Source organism: Symphalangus syndactylus, chromosome X (assembly GCF_028878055.3).
Source record: "Symphalangus syndactylus isolate Jambi chromosome X, NHGRI_mSymSyn1-v2.1_pri, whole genome shotgun sequence".
Classification (NCBI taxonomy): Eukaryota; Metazoa; Chordata; class Mammalia; order Primates; family Hylobatidae; genus Symphalangus; species Symphalangus syndactylus.
In genome coordinates this window covers 87,924,462-87,950,406 of record NC_072447.2, presented here as the reverse complement: position 1 = coordinate 87,950,406, position 25,945 = coordinate 87,924,462, and positions in this window count along the sequence as shown.

Below are 25,945 nucleotides of genomic sequence, written 5' to 3'. Positions count from 1 at the left end.
GTTACTAAATAATATCTGGGAGTAAGTCTTTGTTTCAAACATGGCTTGATATAGAGGACCAAATAAATGTTAAACAATCCTGTTTCTTTCTGTGTATTGCTTTGGTACACTTTCTCTGGGTTGGTTTCCATCCTTACAGATTCTTTTCTCATAGTAATTAGAGGACTATGCTAACTCTAAACCAATTCGAATGTAAAAAGAATGTCTGATGATATGCTTTGGCTCTGTGTCCTTACCCAAAACTCACTTCGAATTGTAAAAATCCCCATGTGTCATGGGAGGGACCCGGTGGGAAGCAATTGAATCATGGGGGTGGGCTTTTCCCGTGCTGTTCTCGTGATAGTGAGTAAGCCTCGTAAGATCTGATGGTTTTATAAAGGGGAGTTACCCTGCACATGCTCTCTTGACTGCCATCATGTAAGACTGGACTTTGCTCTTCCTTCACCTTCTGCCATGATTGTGAGGTCTCCCCAGCCATGTGGAACTGTGAGGCCTTTGTACCTCTTTCCTTTATAAATTATCCAGCCTTGGATATGTGTTTATTAGCAGCATGAGAACAGACTAATACATCTGATTTCTTGATAGGACCAACAAAAGTCCAGGAATTGAGTCTCATTGTCTCTAATTAGCTTGATCTTTGTCATAAACTCAATCCTGAATCAAAAACTATAGACAGAGGAATAGAATGTGATTGTTGTAGGCTTATGCCATAAATTTATATACATAGAGCTTGTATTGTACTTAGTTTCACCTGAAGTACATAGTGTGAAATTAAAATTAGGATATTTAAATAAAGAAAAGTGGTTTATGGGTGGCCAAAACAAAACAAATGTTAACTACAAGAAAACAGGTTATACAGCAGCATAAACCTCAACTAAAGTATATTTCATATGCAAAGATATACTGTTAGTAGTACCAACAGCCGTCATGTGACATTGCATTTAACAATACCTTGTTAAAGTATTCCCACTACATAGGCATAGGAAGATAGAAGAGAATGAAGTTCCAAGAAGTACAGGAAAAATCCCAAACATGATATAAAAATGTGTAATGTGAAAAAGCAATGACAGAACCAACATCAGAAGAGAGCTATTATCCCATAGTCAGGAAAGGTCTGCCCAATATCGTATCTCCTTCCTTACATAGAGTCCTAATTTTATTTATACAGAGAATTTTCCAAAGAAATGCGATTCTAATGTTACATAAAATATCAACAGAAAAGCAGATATTTATTTGCATGTTTTGTTACATTTTACCTAAGTATTTCATTTTGGGAGATGCTAATGCACATGGTATTGTGTATTTAATTTTGGATTCCAATTGTTCTTTTCTCATAATTTTTTAGTTTTAAATTTTGGGGGTACATAAGAGGTGTATATTTTTTATTGCTTATATATACAAAAGCGATTGAATGGATTTTGTACATTAACCTTGCATCATGCAATCCTGCTATAATTGCTTATTAGTTCCAGGATAGTCAACTTCGTCAATTTTTAAAAAAAATTTCTACATAGGCAATCATGTCATCTGTGAACAATAACAAGTTTATTGCTTCCTTCTCAATCTGTTTATCTTTTACTTGTTTTTTCTTGTCCTCTTGCATTAGCTAAGATTTGCAGCACAATATTGAAAAGGAATGGTGATGGGGACATCCTTGCCATGTTCCTCACTTTGGTGGTAAAATGTCTGGTTTATCATCATGAATTATAATCTTATCTGTAGGTATTTTTGAGATTCTTCATAAATTTTAGATAGTTTCCCTAGACTACAATACATTTTTATGGCTAGAAAAGTTTGAGCCAGTCATGCATTAATAATTTGGTTCCCTTGAGTGTTCTTAGTTTTGCAAGGCAATGCAAAAATTCACACTCACACGGAGTCATAGATGAGTTTTCTGCCTTTTGAATTGATTATTCTATACCGTAAGCCTGCCTAATCAGATACTACCACAGTCACTGAAAATGAATGCTTTCATAGATTCTTGCTCTCTTAGTCATGTAATCACCATGCAAGGAAGACAGAGAGTGGAGCTGACAATTAGATGAGTTAACAATTGATACACAAGGCTGTATTCTACTCTCAGGAATCCTCACAGGAACTGTTAGCAGCAGTAGAAAATAATGGTGGAATAATTTTAAATGCTTTAATTCAACTCTAGGTCACATGTATATTCTTTGACAACAGGTGGTTAAAGTCCCAGGGACCCAAGTTAAGGCAAAAAAATGTCGGAAATATGTTGAAATCACATAAAATTAAACTTAATTTTCAGGCATACAAGGCATCCTCTGAAAAATCCAGAGATAATAAGAAAATGATTTGCATTGACTGAGGTCCTATGAGTGTTGGTAGAAACAAAGACCAGTAGAGTTTGAGTTGTTAATAACATAATTCACAAGCTGGTGCTGAACCTCGTACAGATTTTAATATATAATCATTGTTTTGTAACACACTCTCTCTCATTATTAGTCCATGTATGGTCCTCTTTTGCTCTTCTAATTATATAGAAAATGCCTGAGAATTAACAGCCCAACATGGAAACTAGAAAAATGACAGTAATTTACACTGTAATTAAATTAATTTCTCCACTTTATGTATCTATATATGTTTAATCAATGTTTTCAGCATTTTTAATAAAAATTAGCTTCAAATATATGAATATATTTACTGAACAAAATTGACGTTGTGTCATGTCTAATGAGAAAATATAGGAAGCAAATAGAAGGGGCAGCAAACTAGTACTTAGGTAATGTCTTGCTTAAGCTAAAATTTAAAATATAAAAAGGAGTTTGTTAAATGAAGGGACATATGGGGAGAAATGCCTATTTTAGATTTGAAAGGGTCTACAAGGGCTACCTCGTCCACATCTTCTCCTAATTTAATAACCACTTCCCCTTATAGAATTCCAGCTTCCAATTAAAAACCTTTGGTAAAGGGAAGCTCATTACTTCACTGTCTTGTTGCACATTTCTGATTGTTGGGAGATTTACTCTTATGTTTAACACTATTTCTTACACTATAAAACTAAAAACGTTGTAAGACATAATTAAAAGCACTTTCTGAGTGGAGTCCCCGCTTTGACACTTACTGTCTGTGAGACTTCAGGAGTTTGTAAATCTCTTTAATTCACATAGTTATAAATGAAATTACATTGTCTTGGTTACCACCAACATTAAATGAATTCAAATTTCTTGTTAAGCATACTCATTTATCATATTTCCTTTATGTACTATAGAGTAAAATAAATAGACATAACTTATCAGACTGCAAGCTCTAAGATTGCATCAATCTTATTTACCACTGTATCCCTGAAATTTAAAACACACAAAATGTACTCTAAAATTGTTAAATGAACAACTGACTTTAAGGAATATACAACATCAGTTAAGAACATAGATCTGAATGGGTCTTAAATATGAACTACAAAGAATAAAGGACATGATGTGAAATGTTACCCTAGCATTCATCGGTGGCCCCCAAATAACACAGTATTTGAGTTGTGCACAAAACAAGTTAACTGGTAAACAGAAGGTCTAAGGTCTAAAACTGTAGCTTTCCTTGCGTTTAGTGTCATCATAATTATCAGTTGTCATTATCATCATAGCAACAATTATTGGGCATTTTTATGTTCCAGGCACTGTGCTTAGTGCTTTACATGAGTTAACTAATTTAATTCTCACAATGCCTTAATGAAATAGCTACTATCATTATTGACCTCATTAGATAAAAGGCCTTGATAAATTAACTAAGTTGCACAAGACCAAACCCATAGAAAATTGCAAAACAGTGCCTCAAATGCATTCTATTTTTTATTCCAAAGTTGACACTCTGAACCACTATTCTATACTTCTGCAAGAGTCACTCATGCCTGCAAGTGCTCTGGCTTTTCTGAGGCATGCCAGACCCCATGCAAGGGGTCCAAAATTGGGTTCCACCTGTGTCAGCGTCTTTGGCAAGGGTGAGAGTGGAGCTTGAAGAGCCAAGACCACAGGCCATGGTGCTGGGGAGGCACAGCTGTGAAAAATGGCTCTCTTAGCATTATTATGTTGTTTTTCATCCGTTCATGATATTGGCATAAGTCCTTTCCAGGCTTTTTCAAAATGCCTCAATCTAAACAAAACGTACCCATTTTGTTCTTTGTTACAAGTCCTATCCAGCTAGATAACTTCTAACTAACAGATACTCTTCTGAATCAAAGGTTTAATTTACAGTCATGTACCACATAATGACATTTCAATAAATGATGAACTACATATATGACAGTGCTCCTATATGTTTAGAATAATGTATTTTTACTGTACTTTTTCTATGCTTAGATATGTTTATATGTGCAAGTACTTAACATTGTGTTACAATTCCCTACAGTACTCGGTACAGTCATATACTGTACAAGTCTGTAGCCTAGGAGCAATAGGCTATGTTATATAGCGTAGGTGTAGGCTGTACCATATAGATTTATGTAAACACATTCTATGATGTTGGCACAATGATGAAATTGCTAAAGGATACATTTCTTGAGGATGTATCCCCATTTTTAAGCAACACATGACTGTACTTTCATTTTAATGGAGTGCTTTTGTTATGTTATTTTATCCCTTAAGAGGTGTACTAATATGGGACATGCTAGCTCAGCAGCAGGTAGGTAGAAGCAAACTGCATATTGTTATCCCATTAGATATCCTGATCTAGACAGCCATAATTCCACATACTTTAAGGTCATTCCTGTCTTTAGAAATCTGGCTATAATCTGTTTGAGTATTGATATTTATGTCTATGTTATGTGATATGGTTTGGCTGTGTCCCCATGCAAATCTTATCTTGAATTGTAACTCCCACAATTCCCACATGTTGTGAGAGGAACCCAGTGGGAGGTGATTGAATTATGGGGGCAGATCTTTCCTGTGTTATTCTCATGATAGTGAATAAGTATCATGAGATCTGATAGTTTTGCAAATAGGAATTTTCCTGCACAAGTTCTTTCTTTGCCTGCCACCATCCATGTAAGGTGTGACTTGCTCCTTCTTGCCATCCACCATGATGGTGAGGCTTCCCTAGCCATGTGAAACTGTAAGTCCAATTAAACCTCTTTCTTTTGTAGATTGCCCAGTCTCATATATGTCTTTATCAGTAGTGTGAAAATGGACTAATACAATAAATCGGGACCAGTAGAGTGGGGTGTGGCTGAAAATATACCCAAAAATGTGGAAGCAACTTTGTAACTGGGTAACAGGCAGAGTTTGAAGCAGTTTGGAGGGCTCAGAAGAAGACAGGAAAACGTGGGAAAGTTTGGAACTTCCTAGAGACTAGTCGAATGGCTTTGACAAAAATGCTGATAGTGATATGAACACTAAGGTCCAGGCTGAGGTGATTTCAGATGGAGATGAGGAACCTATTGGGAACTGGAGCATAGGTGACTCTTGTTATGTTTTAGCAGAGAGACTGGTCACATTTTGCCCCTGCCGTAAAGATTTGTAAAACTTTGAACTTGAGAGAGATGATTTAGGGTATCAGGTGGAAGAAATTCTAGCAGCAAAGCGTTCAAGATTTGACTTGGGTGCTGTTAAAGGCATTCAGTTTTAAAAGGGAAACAGAGCATCAAAGTTAAGAAAATGTGCAGTCTGACAATGCGATAGAAAATAAAATTCAATTTTCTGAGGAGAAATTCAAGCCTGCTGCATTACTTTGAATAAGTAACGAAGAGCTGAATGTTAATCTGCAAGACAATGAGGAAAATGTTTCCAGAGCATGTCAGAGGTCTTCATGGCAGCCCCTTCCATCACAGGCCTGGAGGCCTAGGAGGAGAAAGTGGTTCTGTGGACCGGGCTCAGGGTCCTCGTGCTATGTGCAGTCTAGGGACTTGGTGCCCTGCGTCCCAGCCACTCTAGCCATGACTAAAAGGGGCCAAGGTACGGAGCAGGCTGTGGCTTTGGAGGGCTCAAGCCCCAAGCCTTGGAAGCTTCCATGTGGTGTTGAGCCTGTGGGTGCACAGAAGTCAAGAATTGAAGTTTGGGAACCTCCTCCTGGATTCCAGAAGATGTATGGAAACACCTGGATGTCCAGGCAGAAGTTTGCAGCAGGAGTAGGGCTGTCATGGAGAACCTTTGCTAGGGCAGTGTGGAAGGGAAATGTGGGGTCGGAGGCCCCACATAGTTCCCCACTGGGGCACCACCTAGTGGAGCTGTGAGAAGGCCACTGTCCTCCAGATCCCAGAATTGTAGATCCACTGACAGCTTGCACTGTTTGCCTGGCAGAGCCACAGACACTCATCACCAGCCAGTGAAATCAGCTAGGAATTAGGCTGAAAAAGCCACAGAAGCAGAGCTGCCCAAGACCATGGGAAACTACCTCTTGCAACAGCATGACCCAAATGTGAGACACGGAGTCAGAGGAGATCATTTTGGAGCTTTAAGATATGACTGCCCTGCTAGATTTTGGACTTTCCTGGGTCTTGTAGCCCCTTTGTTTTGGCGAATTTCTCTCATTTGGAATGGCTATATTTACCCAATGCCTGTACCCTCATTGTATCTAGGAAGTAAGTAACTTGCTTTTGATTTTACAGGCTCATAGTCAGAAGGGACTTGCCTTGTCTCAGATGAGATGTTGGACTGCGGACTTTTGAGTAAATGCTGAAATGAGTTAAGACTTTGGGAGACTGTTGGAAAGGGATGATTGGTTTTGAAATGTGAGGACATAATATTTGTGAGGGGCCAGGGGTGGAATGATATGGATTGGCTCTTTCCCCACCCAAATCTCATCTTGAATTGTAACTCCCACAATTCCCATTTGTCATGGGAGGAACCCAGTTGGAGGTGATTGAATTACGGGGGCAGGTGTTTTCTGCACTGTTCTTGTGAGAGTGAATGAGTCTCATGAGATCTGATGGTTTTAAAAATGGGAATTTCCCTGCAGAGGCTCTCTCTGTTCTCCTGCGGCTGTCCACTAAGATGTGACTTGCTTCTCCTTGCCTTCCACCATGATTGTGAGGCCTCCCCAGCCATATGGAACTGTGAGTTCTCCATTAAACCTCTTTTCTTTGTTAATTGCCCAGTCTCAAGTCTTTATCAGCAGTGTGTAAACAGACTAATAGATTATGTAACAGCAATTAGTAAATAAGTAATTAGAAACTCCACCATTAAGCACTTAATTCTTCATTAAAGAAACCCTGCGCTTTGAGCCACTGATATTCACAACAACAAGCTGCTCACAGAAGAAGATCCAAGTCATTGAAAGTTGCCAATAAAACAATCATTCAAGGTTTCTTACTCCTCTATTAACATCAAGTGCACTTAATGTGCACAGCAACCTCCTGGGTAATATTCAAAATCTGGATAAGACATAGTATTAGCTCAATACAAAGGAGGATGGTGACTAGACTATTCTACCCTTACTATTTTATTTTCTAACCTTAAGAAGAAATGCAGGTGGTGACATAAAAGGCAAGGATATAACCCCATTATCAAAGACTGAGAGAGCCCTAGAAAGCCCGGGATCTGTTTAAGGAAAAAATGTATTCTGACAGCTAAAGTCTACACTCGACTGAGGGAGAAGCCTTGTGGCCTTGAAGTTTCATCTTCTTGAGCCTCTTTGGGATCTGCATTCCTGCAGCACTTGAGATGTATTATCTAGCTCACTAATACACCTCTTGGCAAACAGCCTGGTATTGTTTCTTCTCTGTTCACATAGGGGAAGAGGTATGAGCCTGGTTTTGCCAAACTGTCTGAGTTTGAGTTTCAGGTTCTTGCTCATTACATGTCTAACCTCAAGTAGGTTATTTAACTTCTCTATACCTTAAATTTTCTCATCTGTAAGATGAAGATAGTACTATCAACATACAGGAATATTGTAATAGTTTGTGTGGACAACGTATGTAAAGTACTTAAAATGATTCCTTGTACATACTATAAACTCAGTAAGCATTAGCTCTAATTATATTTACAGGTATCTTCTTACCTTAATGAGATTGTATATTTCCTGAGGGCTAAGTGCCTGGAGTAGAGTAGCTACTCACTAAAGGTCACGTTTTATTTACCAAGTAAGAAGGAACAACCTCGTTAAAATGCTTTGCTCTGTTTAACAACTTGAAGACACTGGCTGCCAGACTCACACAAAATGAATATTTATGCAAATGAAAAGGGGAAGATGCCACATATATCTATAATAAAAATAAATACATTAACTAGGTTGTGTCACATTTATATCCTTTACAATGCACTTCCATAACCATTACTTTATTTTACACCTGTGGAAGCTGCAGCTCAGAAAGTTTAGGTGATTCACCAGAAGTCATGCACCTAAAAGTGACGAAGCAAGAATTTAAACACACCTTTCCTGAATAGGAAATCCTTTCCATTTATCCCCCTAGTTTCTTTTGAAGCATCAGGCATGCAGCCATCTCAAACCCAACCCTTACACCTTCTAACTTACAGATGGTTGTATTTTAACCTTTTATTTGTATGTTGGTTGAACTAGGACTCACAATGTATCTTATCACACACACAGTATTATGGCAGTTAAATCCCTAAGCCAGCCCACAAAAACCTCTGTAACTCGCATGCACCTGAGTTAAGAAATTTGAAAACCTAACCATCAGAAATTATCTTTTGATTCAAATCTCAAAATATTTTGTTTATACCAGTTGTATAGTATTTAACAATGACCTACCTTGAATTATAGTCATGATTACATAGATCAGAAACCATGTTTTAATCATATATATCCCTGATTGCACCTAGCGCAGTATCTTGCACATGCTAGCTGTTCAGTGTTTCCTAAATTGGCCAGTTAAGTCTGGAGGAGGACTGCTTTAATTTCTTAACTCAAAGGCACCATTATTCAGTGAGCCTTGGGGTCAGACAGAGTTGGCCTTGAGTCCCTACCTTAGAACTTTTGGAGTAACAGCCAGCAGATTCACCCTCCAGAACCTTGGTTTCCTTATATTAAAAGTCAGAATAATGTATAGATTATTTAAAATTATTTAATGAGCACACTTGGCACAGTGCTTAGTGTATTGTTGGTTTTTAATTAAATTCATTGATATTTTTATTTATTTTTAATTTTAATTACTTTTGGTACATAATAGTGTATATATTCAAAGACTATATGTGATGCTTTGATACAAGCATACAATGTGTAATAATAACATCAGGGTTATAGGGGTATTCACTAACTCAAGTATTTATTGTTTCTTTGTGTTAAGAACATTCCAATTCCACTCTTCTAGTTATTTTAAAATATACAATAAATTATTGTTGATTATAGTCAACTGTTGAGCTATCAACTCCTAGATCTTATTCATTCTATCTAACTTTATTTTTGTACCCATTAATTGTCCCCACTCCACACCCTCACCCCCACTGCTACCCTTCCCAGCCCTTGGTAATCCTCATTCTACTTTTTATCTCCATGAGTTCAATTGTTTTCATTTTTAGCTCCCACATATAAGTGGGGACACGCAAAATTTGTCTTTCTGTGTGAGGCTTATTACACTTAATGTAATATCCTTCAGTTCTGTCCATGTTGTTTCAAATGATAGGATTTTATTATTTTTATGGCCGAATAACATTCCACTAAATATATATATCACATTTTCTTCATTCATCTGTTGATGGACACTTCGATTGATTGTAAATCTTGGCTACTGAGAATAATGCTACAATTAACATGGGAGTACAGATATCTCTTCAGTATACTGACTTTCTTTGTTTTGGATATGGACCTATCAGTGGGATTGCTGGATCATATGTTCTATTTATCGTTTTTTGAGGATCCCCCATACTGTTCTCTCGTAACAACAGTGTACGAGAGTTCCTCTTTCTCCACATCCTCACCATATGCAGAATGAAACTAAACCTCTATCTCTCACCATATGTAAAATCAAATGAAAATGGATTAAAGATTTACGTCTAATATCTCAAAATGTGAAACTAATAACAGAAATCAGTTCAGAAATGCTCCAGTACATCGGTCTGCACAAAGATTTATTAAATAATATTTCAAAAGCACAGGACGCAAAGCAAAAATGGACAAATGGGATCACAACAAATTAAAAAGCTTCTGCACAGCAAAGAAAACAATCAACAAGCTGAAGAGACAACTCACATAATGGGATAAAATGCTTGCCAGCTATCCATCTGACAAGGTGTTAATAACCAGAATATACAAAGAGCTCAAACGACCTGATAGGAAACATCAAATATCCCAGTTAAAGAATGGACGAAACATTCAAATAGACATTTCTTAAAGACATACAAATGGCCAACAGGTGTATGAAAAAGTGCTCAACATCAATAATCATCAGAGAAATGAAAAAAAAAAAAAACTACAGTGAACTATTATCTCACCCCAGTTAAAATGGTTTTCATCCAAAAGACAGACAATAATGAATACTGGTGAGGTTGTAGAAAGGGGGAACCCTCATTAAATGAATTGAATATTTCATACGAAACTGCAGATTTCCACTTAGGGACACACCAAGCAGTTATAATACTTGTTTTATTCTTATGGCTTGAGTTCGTGAGGAAAACACTTCTTTAGATAACCACCCTTTCTCCTTTTTCATATATAATCTCTAACAATATAAGAGAACAGTAACATATACTTTTTTCTGGAGTAACTACCATCCATTGGCATAGTTCCAGGTACTTTGCATCCATAATCTCATTTAATCCACACTACAACTCTTTTTCTCCAAGAAAGATGCTTTGTAAGTAAAAAAAGGAATTTCTGCTAGATATTGTTAAATATTACCTGTCTTGAGATCTATGAAATTTATTTTATTTTATCTTATTTTAAATCAAATTTAATTTTAGATTCAGGGGATATATATGCAGTTTGTTACAAGAGTATATTGCATGATGCAAGGTTTGGGATCCAAAAAACCGTGTCACTCAGAGGATAAGCACAATATCCAATAGTTAGTTTCTCAACCCTCAACCCCCTTCCTCTTCTGATAGTCCATAGTTTCTTTTTTTTCTTTTCTTTTTCTTTTCTTTTTTTTTTTTTTTTGAGATGGAGTCTCTCTCTGTTGCCCAGGCTGGAGTGCAGTGGCGCAGTCTCGGCTCACTGCAACCTCTGCCTCCTGGGTTCAAGCGATTCTCCTGCCTCAGCCTCCCAAATAGCTGGGACTGTAGTCACACGCCACCATGCCAGGCTAATTTTTGTATTTTTGTAGAGATGGGGTTTTGCCATGTTGGCCTGGTCTCAAACTCCTGACCTCAAGTGATCCACCTGCCTCGGCCTCCCAAAGTGCTGGGATTACAGGCGTGATCCACCATGCATGGCCGGTAGTCTGTAATTTCTATTGTTGCCATCTTTATTTCGATGTGTGCCCAATGTTTAGCTCTCACTTATAAATGAGAACATGCAGTACTTGGTTTTCTATTCCTGAGTTAATTCGCCTAGGATAATTGCCTCCAGCTGCATTCATGTTGCTGCAAAAGACATGATTTTTGTTCTTTTTAATGTCTGTGTAGCATCACATGGTATAAGTGTGCCACATTTTCTTTATCCAGTCCATAGTTTATGGCCACCAATGTTGTTTTCATATCTTTTCTATTGTGAATAGTGCTGCAATGAACATATGCATACTACAACTCTTAAAAGAGTGATATCATTAAACTTGTTTTACAGAAAAGGGAACTGAGGATCAAAGGAATTTAGAAACTTCTCCAATGTTAGAGAGTTTGTTGATGGCAGAATACAAATTAACCTGCTTCTTACATTGTAAAGCTTCATGTTCTTTCTGCTGTATCCACTAATATGTTCACAGGTGATGTGAATTGTGAAGCTTTGTATGCCTAAATTAATAAAACACAATTGATTTATATTTAAAAAACAAAATTAATCCATAGTTCTAGTTAGCCATCCATTCTTGACATTTTATAACAGGAATACGGGCATGAGCTGAGGGTTTAGTGGAGACACATAGTAAGTTATTGCTGCAGGGGCATGGGATGGTATAAAACCAACCAGTAGCAACGGCAAAAGATGAGAGAGTCTCTTGGATATTTTCTCCTGATTTTAACTCCTAGGAGCTACTCTGCCATGAAATATATGCAAGATTTAGGATGAAAGATACAAAATCTCAACAAATTTAGTTTAAAGATCTGACTGACTTTTATTAGCAGTTCATGATTCAGGCAGCACCTTAAATAAAGAATAAGCTAAGTGCTCTGTTGGACATGGCAGAACAATTGGTTTTTATAGATAAGCTTGAGTAGAAACAAACAAACTTATACAAAACGTGGATTGGTTACTACCAGGTTACTTCAGGTTGCTTTCTTTGTAAAGGTTAAAGCGGAGAGAACTTCTTTGATACACAAACTAAACTGTTCTGTTTGGGGATTTGGCTGTCAGCTCTCTCCTGATTTCTCAAAAGGTCAGAAAAACAATTTAGTTTCAGTTTGGTGATGTGGAACTTGAGCATGAGTGACTCCATTTTGGCTTGGTCTTTTGGGGCATAGCGCAGGAGCTCAGTCCAAATAAATTGTCTCCCATAAATTTTAATTAACAAGGGATGGAGCATGAACTTGCAGGTTCAGACTATTTTAAAAGGAGGGAAAGAAGCCTAGAGGTGTCTAATTTCTAACTTGAAAATAAAAGAGAAATGGGAGCTCCTCATAGAAAACATAATATTTAGTACAGTGCTTTAGGATAACACAGACTGAGTTTCAATCTTTGTCTTAACATGTTTTATATGAATGACATTAGAGATATTATTTCATTTTTCCAAACCCAATTTTCTCATCCATGAGATATGGAAAATAATAGTACCCCCTACATAGGATTGCTTGAATGATTAAATGAGATAGTGCTATAGTTGTAATATTTCTGTCTTTTAAAAATTCATATCTTGAAACCTAAACCCATAAGGTGATGGTATTCCCTTTGGAAGGTCATTAGTTCATGAGGGCTTTGCTCTCATAAATGGGATTAGTGTCCTTGTAAAAAAAGTTTGAGAAAGTTTGTTTGCCTCTTTTACTCTTTTCACCATGTGAGAATCTAGCAAGAGGCATCATCTATGAAGCAGAGAGTGAGCCTTCAGCAGACATTGAATCTTCTGGCACCTTAAACTTGGACTATCCAGCCTCCAGAACTGTGAAAAATAAATTTCTATTATTTATTAAAATTATCTAGTCTAAAGTATTCTGCTAAAGCAGCTTGAATAAACTAGATATAGTGAAGAAACAATTATTGTTTCCCCACACCTTACAAAGACAGATAGTGAATACCAATTAATTAGACAGAACTAGGCACAAAAAAATGTCCTCAATTAATGTTAACCATTATGATGATGATAATGATGATGTTGATGATAACAGTGATGATGATGAGCAGGATGATAGTTCCTACCATTGTTATGACAATCACTCTTACAATGGCAACTCAGGATTTGTGGAAGCCATTTATACATAAGGGACACAAGTCTAGCATATGCAATAGCTGAATGAAACATTTGTATGAGAGGTTTTATGTTTACATCCTATGAGTACCCAGAAGGCTAAAAAAAAAGTACCAAGGCAGCCATGAGGAAAGCTGAAATGGGACCCTAAATTTGTCCATGGATATTTCATAAAGTCAATAATTCACTGACAGAGAATTCATGAGCTCACTTCAGCATTAACAGCAAATTTTATAAAAAAGTAAGAAAAGAGGACTTTAAATATTTCAAAGTACTAAATATCCCACATCCCCAAAGATACAGAGATAGGAGAGATGAATCTATTTGAATGAAATATAAACTCACAGAAGGTGATGCTGAGAGATGAATTTCATTGTTACTAGTGTATGGTAACTTATTTGCCTTTTACTCTGTATAAACATGTTCAGACATTCTGCTCTTGCTGATATAAATTTGAATACAATCTTGTAATAACTTTAATGAATTATGCTGTAATAGTATCTTCATTAATAGGAGTGGTATTTGAGGTTGCTTAATGTCTAACACAAATACTAGACAAAGAGCAGAGAAAACAATTAGAGGGTTTACAGATTAAAGCTGCCCACCACCTCTTAAGTTTTGTGAAATGGTCAGCCAGTGTCTCTCTACAGAGATCCTTTTTTGGAAAGGGGAGGAGAAGAGGAAAAAGGAGACTGTGATACAGCCTACTCATTGTTGCAAAATTACAATTATTGTTTCTCCACACCTTACAAACATTTCACACAGTTTTACACAGTCCGTGCCACAAAACATACCAAGCAAACAACTGACATATTAGTTAAGAGGCCTTCCATTTTACTTTGACAGTTCACGATAATGGAATTTAATTGTGAAAAAAAGCAGAATAATTTTAGCTTAATGTCATTAGGTTCATTCAAACTGGAAATCAGGGACATATTTAACAAAGGTTTTGAAACTTCTTTTGAAATCAGGAAGCTGCTCTGCACAGATAAGAGGAGAGGTTTAAGAATTCTCTATCAGAAATTTCAAGGTTTTTTTCCATCTGCTTTTTCAAATTAACTGGTAATTATCCAGAAAGGCACATAATAGCACAGAAATGACAGAAGCCAACAAAGGTTTTCCCAAGATATGTAAATTGTCAGTGATCAGCAAGGTGCAACAGAAAGGCTTTCTACAGCACAATTATTTATGCTAGTTCAGCTTGCATTTAGGTAGCAGTGAAGGTCTGTTACAGAGAAGCTCCTTATCATGGACCCTGCACATTAGCTTCCACCAGCACTAAGAAAACATGGCAAAAACGTTACTTAAAACACTGGTGATTATTCCTTACGTAGAAATTGTTTTCCAAAAAAACAATATTTTTTTCACCAGCCTGCATATTAAACAATACAAATTTCCTTTATTTTTCTGGCATGCTATAGTTCTTAGATACCTTCCAGTTAATAGATACATATGAGTTTGTTCACACTATGAATGTGGATCTTCTCAAGACCCTATATACAATCAAACTATGGGTAACCCATGAGTTTCTGGGACATTTTTAGAGCATGCCCCTTCCTTATAGAGCCTCTTTCTGCCTGTAAAGGTTTCCCATGACCCATAAAAGAGGATATCCTGGCATATCTGACTTCTACAAAGCAGTTGATTTATTCAGTTAATACATTCTCTGGTCTCAAAGCCCTTGGTTTATTCACTTAATACATTCTCTGGTCTCTTAACAATTTTCAAAAGCTTAGTAATTTTCCTGATGTATAAAAGGAACCTAATAAACAATAGCAATATAAAACTTAAAATACTGATAATATTACTTACAACTATTATTTATGGAATGTTTACTAAAAGAAACAAATTAACTCATTATATATTTACAACAACCCTATGAGATGCTTATTATTCTCCCAAGTTTACAAATGATAAAAGATACTCAGAAAAGCTCATTAACATGTCCAAGAACAAACTTTGTAGATACTAAATTAAAATTTAGAACCCAGGGCTATTTTATCTCTAAAATCTATTATGTTAATCACTAGATGACATTATTTCTACAATGAGTATATGTTGAAGAAAAAAAAATGATGACATTCCTTATTACTTATCTCTCTCCAGAAGTCCCCTGTTTCTATCTGTCTCACTTCTCCTTTTAGGTATTGCATTCATTTGCTTTCCATTCCCAGCTTTAACTCTGCCTTATGGATCTATATCACTCCTCAGCTCAATGATTCTATGAGCAGCCATCCAGATGAAATCCTAGACTTCACAAGACCCTTGAAGCCTCTCTTTTTGAATCCTGTTTCTATAGGTTGTCATAGTCTTCCCTGGTCTTGTACGTAGGGTCTAAATACTGATGAAAACAAAATCTAATCATCAAGAGACTATTAAACATTCCTTTGAATTTATATTTTCCATAAATAGAGTGTTCACCGAACTGAACTCTTCTGTTCTGGCCCTCTTGGGAGGCAGGCAATACTATACAAAAGTCTATCTTAGGTTTAAAAGTTATGTTTCTATTTTTTTAAGATGCTCTTCCAAAGACAGGGTATTTCCATGAAAATAATTTTTATTTTATTTTTTTCTTCATTCTTTCCTCAAATATCACTAGCTCTGGGGATACAGCAAATGTTTCTAAAGAGAGCAACCAAACTATTAAGCCTCAGGATAAAGTTTAATATTAACATTAGCTACATTTAAAAGTACTTGCTCATGATTTGGGTCTCTGTTTGTGGAATACTATGCAGCCATAAAAAATGATGAGTTCGTGTCCTTTGTAGGGACATGGATGAAACTGGAAAACATCATTCTCAGTAAACTATCGCAAGGACAAAAAACCAAACACCGCATGTTCTCACTCATAGGTGGGAATTGAACAATGAGAACTCATGGACACAGGAAGGGGAACATCACACTCCGGGGACTGTTGTGGGGTGGGGGGAGGGGGGAGGGACAGCATTAGGAGATACACCTAATGCTAAATGACGAGTTAATGGGTGCAGGAAATCAACATGGCACATGGATACATATGTAACAAACCTGCACATTGTGCACATGTACCCTAAAACCCTAAAGTATAAAAAAAAAAAAAAAAAAGTACTTGCATAATGAGGTAGTATTTCGGGGTCTTCCTCTCTCCCAAACTCTCCCCACCGTCAATAATATTGCCTAAAATAGTACATTTGAACTTCCAAGCATGTTTGAATATAAGGAGATCATAATCATCAATTTTAGTTCCTTTAGAGTTTTACAAGTGAGGTAATTGAAGTCAATAGAGGCAAAGCAGCACAGCTCATCAGAGGCTGAAGAGGCACGATGTACAGGGCATGTCAGTTATATTTGACTTAACTAAAATTTCCATCTACATGAAATTTTTCTAATCAAATTTCTTGCACAAGGATGTAATTTCAGGCCAGTGTTTTTGTGCGATGTTTGTTTATACCAGAATGACCACAGGTGGAAACAGGAGCATTCAAATAACCCAAAGAAAAATAAATTGTACAGTGACTCATGATGTAGTCTGACAAAAGGAGGTTTGCCAAATTAAGGCAATAGTAATTAATAAAGACAACTATACTAAATGTGCCAGATTCCAGAATTTTAGCTGGAAAATGTAAAAAGGATTGTTGAGTAGAAAATACAAAAAGAGAGCAGACACATAGAGAAAAGCAAGAACTCCATGGTGGAAGTAGATGTGTCATGAAAGAGAAATACCAGAAGAAGGGAGAGGGCGGGGAGGGAGAGGAGGGAAAAGGTGGAGAAGGAGGAGTAGGAGGTGAGACTTTGAGGCCAGGTGGAGAGAGACAGAGCGAGAGCAAACATTTATTCATGGACATGCTGCTTTGGACCCTAAAGGCTTCCTGCTTCTAACACAATTCATATGGATTTTGATAACAAATTTCCTTTTTCTTATGTTGGTCCCAGTGACCCTCTTGGAACCCAAAGAGTTTAAGAAGTACACATGTAAACCAAAGCCATTTGATTTCTGTCGATATAAAAAAGATTAAACATACTCTATTCCATAACCTTTATGTATATTGGCTTCTACTTTGTCATGGTGTCTCTTTTCATTGTAGCCCTTGGTTATAATCAAACTCTTTCTTAACCCAAAACTTATATTCTGAAAGTTGAAAAGGCAGTCTATTAAAGCTAAACCTTGTCTGCTCTCTCTTTGGGTTAGTTACCATAACATAGAGAAAGCATATAAGACATAATATTTATTTATTTATCTATTTATTTTGTTTAAATTGACAATAATTTTATATATTTATGGTGTACGATATGATGTTTTGACTTGTGAATACATATAGGTAGATTCAATCAATGTAATTAACATGTATATCACCTCACCAATTTATCATTTCACATGACCACAGTTAATATTATATTTTATATATCAAAATTTCTGAAATAAATTTTAACATTCTCCCCACAAGAAAAATTGTTTTGAAACTTACCTTAAGCAACTGGCAGACTGAATCTTAGCTGGCAGTGTTTCTTTTTAATTTTGTAGTAAATGACAACATTGCCATATCAAGTTGGAAATGATAATCTTTGCTAAGGCCTGAGGTATAGAATTTCAAGAGCATATAAATTTGAAGAATAGTAAGTATTTGAAGTGACTGAAGGAAAGGATGTTGTTATAGAAGAAAGACTAGTCTCCAGTTTATCAACTATTGTGCAAACAATGCCAATGAAGCAATGCTGGTGCCATCTATATTCTTTTAAGCATTTTCTAGGAAAATGACACGTTACATTCCTATGAGACTATTAATTCAAGAACTTCCACCTACAGGTTTTAAATACAAAACAGAATTGAACAAAATAAGCCTGTATTGTCAATACCTTAGGATCTCAGTAATGATCTAGATTAGCATGGCTGATAATGAAACCCTGTAAAATTTGTTTAACTAGAGCTTTAAATGAACTTTAATTGTGCAGATTAATTGACTTTTAGAAGGAATTGCTTTTTAGAAGATGGCAGGCAAAAATTGATACCAGGGGTTTAGTCAAAACTTCACTTTGCTACTATTCAGGGTGTCTTTCAGTTTGTTAATATTCAGACTAATCTCTTAGAAATCTTAACAAAAACTTATGTATACAAAATAACAGCATAGCCCTTTTTTTTTTGAGACGGAGTCTCACTCTGTCGCCCAGGCTGGAGTGCAGTGGTGCAATCTCGGCTCACTGCAAGCTCTGCCTCCGGGGTTCACGCCATTCTCCTGCCTCAGCCTCTCCGAGTAGCTGGGACTACAGGCGCCCGCCACCACGCCGGCTAATTTTTTGTATTTATAGTAGAGATGGGGTTTCAGCGTGGTCTCGATCTCCTGACCTCGTGATCCGCCCGCCTCGGCCTCCCAAAGTGCTGGGATTACAAGCGTGAGCCACCGCGCCCAGCCAGCCCTTTTTTCTAATAGAAAATATAGATTTTCAAATAATGGAATGCACCCATCACAGATTATAATTTATCTCAAACAAATGTCTTCATCAATTAACAGTTTCAAAACTGCTAATGTCACTCAACCCAGGCCTTTGGATCTATTGATATGTGGTCTGAATTGGGTCATAAATGTAATTTTCATGTGTGACCATTAGCTTCTATGATACAAATTTTGTATCCCCTCCAAAATTGATATGTTGCATTGTTAACCCCTAATGGGATTCTTTAGGAGGTGTGCCCTTTGGGAGGTCATTAGGTCATGAGGGCAGAGCCCTCATGAATAGGATTAGTGTCCTTATAAAAGAGGCCTAAAGGAGAAACTCATCACCCCTTCATCAGCTGAGAACACAGCTAAAAGGTGCTGTCTATGAATCAGAAAGTCGGCCCTCAGCAGACACTGAATTTTCAAACAACTTGATGTTGGATTTTCCAGCCTCAAGAACTGTGGAAAATACATTTGTGTTGCTATAAGCTACCCAGTTTATAATATTTTGTTATGAATAGATAAAAACACTTAGAATGCTCATGAATTTAGTGAAGTTTACACTAGTTCAGTGCCTTACACAGAGTAGGTACTTAACAGATGTTTGAATGAATACATTCTGCACCTTGTTTTTTCCTTAAATGCTATGTCACTTCTTCTTTCCCATAGGTTCAGAGACTACAGTTCCCTGATTAAATCTCATAGAAAGGAAGCCTCCTTAAAGACACTAAGGACACTGACAGAGGAAATTTACCCCAAACTTTCAAACTCTGGTAGGAGCATTCACTCAATTTAAATGCCATGGTGAAAGTAATGGGAATAGGGGTAGGATGTAGGATGAGCAACCATCCCAACCATCCTCGTTTGCCTGGGATTGTCTCGGTTTCAGTACTGAAAAGTCTTATTTCCTGTGAATTGTCTCAATCAAGGGCAAACTAGGATGGTTGATCACGCTGGAGTTAGAGAAGCAGTGAAAAGCAAAACAGCAGGAAAACTGGCAGTAGACATAGGGAGTGGCTGTTTAATGAGTATAAAGTTTCAACTATATAAGATGAGTAGTTCTAGAAATCTGCTGTACAACGTTGTGCCTACTGTTAACAACACTGTATTCTGCAGTCAAAAATCTTTTTAAAATGGTAGATACTATTAATACTTTCAGTGGTTTTAATACAAAACAAACAAAAGGGCATAAAGAATCATTTGGAAACAAAATATGTTCATTACTTTTATTGTGGTAATGGGTATAAGAATATGTCCAAACATCAAATTTTATACATATCAATTTTTCTTGAAGAAATTTAAAAAACAAAGTCAATTTCTCATCTTCACATAAAAAGAAACAAAGAAAACTGATGGACTCAGTTTTACTCTGCTTAAACAGAAGCAATTCTCATCTTCACTATTTTTTTTTTTTTTTTTTTTTTTGTGAGACGGAGTCTTGCTCTGTTGCCCATGCTGGAGTGCAGTGTCGTGATCTCGGCTCACTGCTACCTCTGCCTCCCGGGTTCAAGGGATTCCCCTGCCTCAGCCTCCCAAGGAGCTGGGATTACAGGTGTGTACCACCACACCCGGCTAATTTTTGTATTTTTAGTAGAGACTGGGTTTCACCATGTTGGTCAGGCTGGTCTCGAACTCCTGACCTTGTGATCCACCCACCTCAACCTCCCAAAGTGCTGGGATTACAGGTGAAAGCCACTGCACCGGGCCCATCTTCACGATTTTAAAATTTTTTGTTTAGGAGATTTCAAGGCTATGATCAAGAACCACAATATATTCTGTGAATAAGCATTTTAGGTTTCTGAATGAATGAAAGTTACAGGCCCATGCATTTATTTTTTTTTCTTGAACATTTATTTTTAAGTTCCCTGGTACATGTGCAGGATGTGCAGGTGTGTTATATAGGTAAACGTGTGCCATGGTGGTTTACTGTACAGATCAACCCATCACCTAGGTATTAAGCCTAGCATTCATTAGCTATTCTTCCTTATGCTCTCCCTCTGCCCACCTCCCCCAAGTAGGCCCCAGTGCACCTATTGTGTCCATGTGTTCTCATTGTTCAGCTCCCACTTATAAGTGAGAACATTTGGTGTTTGGTTTTCTGTTCCTGAGTTAGTTTGCTGAGGATAATGGCTTCCAGGTCCATCCAAGTCCCTGTAAAGGATGTCATCTCATTTCTTTTTATGGCTGCATAGTATTCCATGATGTATATGTACCACATATTATCAAGTCTATCATTCATGTGCATTTGTGTTGATATCATGTTACTGCTATTGTAAATATGCTACAATGATCATATGTGTGCGTGTATCTTTATAATAAATTATTTATATTTCTTTGGGTATATACACAGTAATGAGATTGCTGGGTCAAATGGTATTTCTGCTTCTAGACTTTTGAGAAATAGCCACACTGTCTTCCACAATGGTTGAACTAATTTGCACTCCCACCAAGAGGGTAAAAGTGTTCCTTTTTCTACACAACTTTGCCACCTTGCTAGTGATAGTTTATTTGGCTGTGCAGAAGCTCCATAGTTTAATTAGATCTCATTATCAATTTTTGCTTTTGTTCCTATTGCTTTTGGATTTTCGTCATGAAATCTTTGTCTGGGCCTATGTCCTGAATGGTATTGCTTAGATTTTCTTTTAGGGTTTTTATAGTTTTGGGTTTTACGTTTTACATTTAAGTCCTTAATGCATCTTGAGTTAATTTTTGTATAAAGTGTAAGGAAAGTGTGTAAAGTGTAAGGAAAGTTTCCGTTTTCTGCATGTGGCTAGCCAGTTCTCCCAGCACCATTTATTAAATAGAGAATTCGTTCTCCATTGCTTGTTTCTGTCAGGTGTGCCAAAAATCAGATGGTTGTTGATCTGTGGTCTTATTTCTGAGTTCTGTATTCTTTTCCATTGGTCTGTGTGTCTGTTTTTGTACCATTACCATACTGTTTTGGTTACTGTAGCCTTGTAGTATAGTTTGAAGTCAGGTAGCATGATGCCTCTAGCTTTGTTCTTTTTTCTTAGGATTATCTTTGCTACAAGAGCTCTTTTTTAGCTCCATATGAATTTTAAAATAGTTTTTTTTTTAATTCTGTGAAGAATGTCAATGGTAATTTAATGGAAATAGCACTGAACCTCTAAGTTGCTTTGGGAAGTATGGTCATTTTCACAATATTGATTCTTTCTATCCAGGAGCATAGAATGATTTTCTATTTGTGTGTGTCCTCACTGACATGCTTAAGCAGTGGTTTGTAGTTCTCCATGAAGAGGTCCTTCACTTAGCTTGTTAGTTGTATTCCTAGGTATTTTATTCTCTTTGTAGCAGTTGTGAATGGGAGTTCATTCATGCTTTGGCTGTCTGCTTGCCTGTTGTTGATGTATAGGAATACTAGCAATTTTTGCACATTGATTTTTTTATCCTGAGACTTTACTGAATTTGCTTACTAGCTTAGGAAGCTTTTGAGCTGAGACAATAAGGTTTTCTAGATATAGGAAAATGCCACCTGCAAACAAGGATAATTTGACTTTTACTCTTCCTATTTGAATACCCTTTATTTTCTTCTCTTGCCCAATTGTCCTGGCCAGAACTTCCAATATTATGTTGAACTGGAGTGGTGAGAGAGGGCATCCTTGTCTTCTGCTGGTTTTCAAGGGGAATGCTTCCAGCTTTTGCCCATTCAATTTAATATTTGCTGTAGGTTTGTCACATATGCTTCTAATTATTTTGTGGGATGTTCAATCAATACCTAGTTTACTGAGAGTTTTTAACATGAAGGGATGTTGTATTTTATTAAAGGCCTTTTCTGCATCTATTGAGATAATCATGGGGTTTTTTTTGTCTTTAGTTCTGTTTAGGTGATGAATTAAATTTATTCATTTGCATATGTTGAACCAACCTTGCATCCCGGAGATGAAGCCAAGTTGATCACAGTGGATAAGCTTTTGGACGTGCTGCTGGATTTGGTTTTCCCGTATTTTATCAAGGATTTTTGCATCGATGTTCATCAGGTATATTGGCCTAAAGTCTTCTTTTTTGTTGCATCTCTTCCAGGTTTTGGTTTTAGGATGACATTGGCCTCATAAAACGAGTTAGGAAGGAGTCTGCCCTTTTTAATTGTTTGGAATAGTTTCAGTAGAAATGATAACAGCTCTCTTTTACCTCAGGCAGAATTCAGCTGTAAATCCATCTGGTGTTGGGCATTTTTTGTTTGGTAGGCACTTTATTACTGCCTCAATTTTAGATCTCATTACTGCTCTATTCAGAGATTCAATTTATTCCTGGTTCAGTCTTGGGAGGGTGTATATGTCCAGGAATTAATCAGCTTATTCTAGGTTTTATAGTTTATGTGCATTGAGGTGTTTATAGGATTCTCTAATGCTTGTTTGTATTTCTGTGGGATCTGTGGTGATATCTTCCTTATCATTTCAGATTGTGTCAAGGTGATTCTTATGTCTTTTCTTCTTTATTTGTCTAGCTACAGGTCTATTTATTTTATTAATTTTTTGAAAAGAAAACAGCTCCCCACTGATTTCTTGAAGGGTTTTTCATGTCTCTTTCTCCTTCAGTTCAGCTCTGATTTTGTTATTTCTTTTCTTCTGCTAGCTTTGGGGCTTGTTTGCTCTTGGTTCTCTAGTTATTGTAGTTGTGATGTTAAGTTGTTGATTTGAGATTTTTCTAGCTTTTTGATGTAGGCATTCAGTGCTATAAGCTTTTCTCTTAACACTGCTTTAGCTGCCTTTCAGAAATTCTGGTATATTGTTTCTTTGTTCTCATTTATTTCAAACAACTTCTTTATTTCTGCCTTAATTTCATTATACACCAAGGAGTCATTCAGAAGCAAGTTGCTCAATTTCCATGTAGTTGTGTGGTTTTGAGTGAGTTTCTTAATCTTGAGTTCTAATTTGATTGTGCTGTGGTCTGATAGACTATTATGATTTCAATTATTTTGCATTTGCTGAGGACTGTTTCATTTCTGATTATATGATCTATTTTAGAGTAAGTGTCATGTGGTGAACAGAAGAATGTATATTCTGTTGTTTTTGGTTGGAAAGTTCCGTAGATATCTATCAGATCCACTTTATCCAGAGCTGAGTTCAGGTCCTGAATAACTTTGTCAATTTTCTGTCTCAATGATCTGTCTAATATTGTCAGTGGAGTGTTAAAGTCTCCTACTATTAGTATGCAGGAGCCTAAGTCTCTTTGTAGGTCTCTAAGAACTTGCTTCATGAATCTGAGTGCTCCTGTATTGGGTGCATATATTTTTAGGATAGTTAGTTCTTCTTGTTGAATTGAACCCTTTACCATTATGTAATGCCCTTCTTTGTCTCTTTTGATCTTTGTTGGTTTAAAGTCTGTTTGGTCAAAAACTAGGGCTGTGACCCTGCTTTTTTCTGTCTTCCATTTGCTTGGTCAATTTTTCCCCATCTCTTTATTTTAGCCTAAGTGTGTCTCTGCATGTGAGATGGGTCTCCTGAAGACAGAATACTAATAGGTCTTGACTATTTTTCCAGCTTGCCATTTTGTGTTTTACAATTGGGGCATTTAGCACATTTAAATTTAAGGTTAGTACTGTCATGTGTGAATTTGATCCTGTCATTCTGATGCTAGCTGGTTATTTTGTAGACTTGTTTATGTGGTTGCTTCATAGTGTTCCTGGTTGTTGTACTTCAGTGTGTTTTTGTAGTGGCTGGTAATGGTTTTTCCTTTCCATATTGAATGTTTCTTTCAGGAGCTTTTGCAAAGCAGGCCTGGTAGTGACGAATTCCCTATGCACTTGCATGTCTGAAAAAGATCTTATTTCTCCTTCACTTATAAAGCTTAATATGGCAGGATAAGAAATTCTATGTTTAATTTTTTTTCTTTAAGAATATTGAATATTGGGCCACACTCTCTTTTGGCTTGTAGGATTTCCACTGAGAGATCCACTGTTACCACTGTTAGTCTAATGGGCTTCCCTTTATAAGTGAAATGGCCTTTCTCTCTGGCTCCCTTTAACATTTTTTCTTTCATTTTGACCACAGAGAATGTGATGATTGTTTGTCTTGTGGTCGATCTTCTCATGGAGTATCTTACTGGAGTTCTCTAAGTTTCCTGAAATTGAACATTGGCCTGTCTTGCTAGGTTGGGGAATTTCTCCTGGATAATATACTGAAGTGTGTTTTCCAACTTGGTTCCATGTTCCCCATCTTTTTCAAGTACCCCATTCAATTGTAGGCTCAGTCTTTTTAAATAATGCCATATTTCTTAGAGGTTTAGTTCATTCTTTCCTAATATTTTTTTCTATTCTTGTCTTCCTGACTTATTTCAGAAAGATAGTCTTCAAGCTCTGGGATTCTTTCCTCTGCTTGCTCTATTCTGCTACGGATATTGTAATTGTGCTGTGACGTTCTCAGGTTGTGTTTCTCAGCTCCCTCAGTTCTGTTATTCTCCTCTCTAAACTGGATATTCTGGTTATCAGCTCCTGTATCATTTTATCATGACTCTTAGCTTCCTTGCATTAAGACATGCTACTTTAGCTCAGCGAAGTTTGTTATCACCCATTTTCTAAAGCCTACTCCTGTCAATACAGCCATCTTAGCTTCAACCAAATTCTGTGCCCTTGCTGGAGAGGTGTTGTTGTCACTTGGAAAAGAAGAGGCACTCTGGATTTTTGAGTTTTCAGTATTTTTGCATTGATTCTTTCTCATTTTTGTGGGCTTATCTACCTTTGATCTTTGTGGTTGCTGACCTTTAAATGGGGTTTTTGTGGGGTCTTTTTTGTTCATGTTGTTGTTGTTGTTGCTTTCTGTTTTTCTTTTCACACTTAGGCCACTCTTATGTAGGGCTGCTGTGATTTTTCTAGGGGTCCATTCCAGACCCTCATTGCCTCAGTCCCTCCCACATCTGGAGATACACTAGTGAAGGCTACAAAACAGCAGAGATGGCAGCATGCTTCTTCCTCTGGGAGCTCTGTTCCAGAGGAGCACCCACCTAATGCTGGCCCTAATGCTCCTGTAGGTGGTGTCTGGAGACCCCTGTTGGGAGGTCTCACCCGTTCTGAAAGAATGGGATCAAGGACCCGCTCAAAGAAGCAGTCTGGCTGTCCTTTGGCAGAGTGGATGCACTACACTGGAGGAAGTTGCCCTCATTCAGACTGCCTGGACTGCCT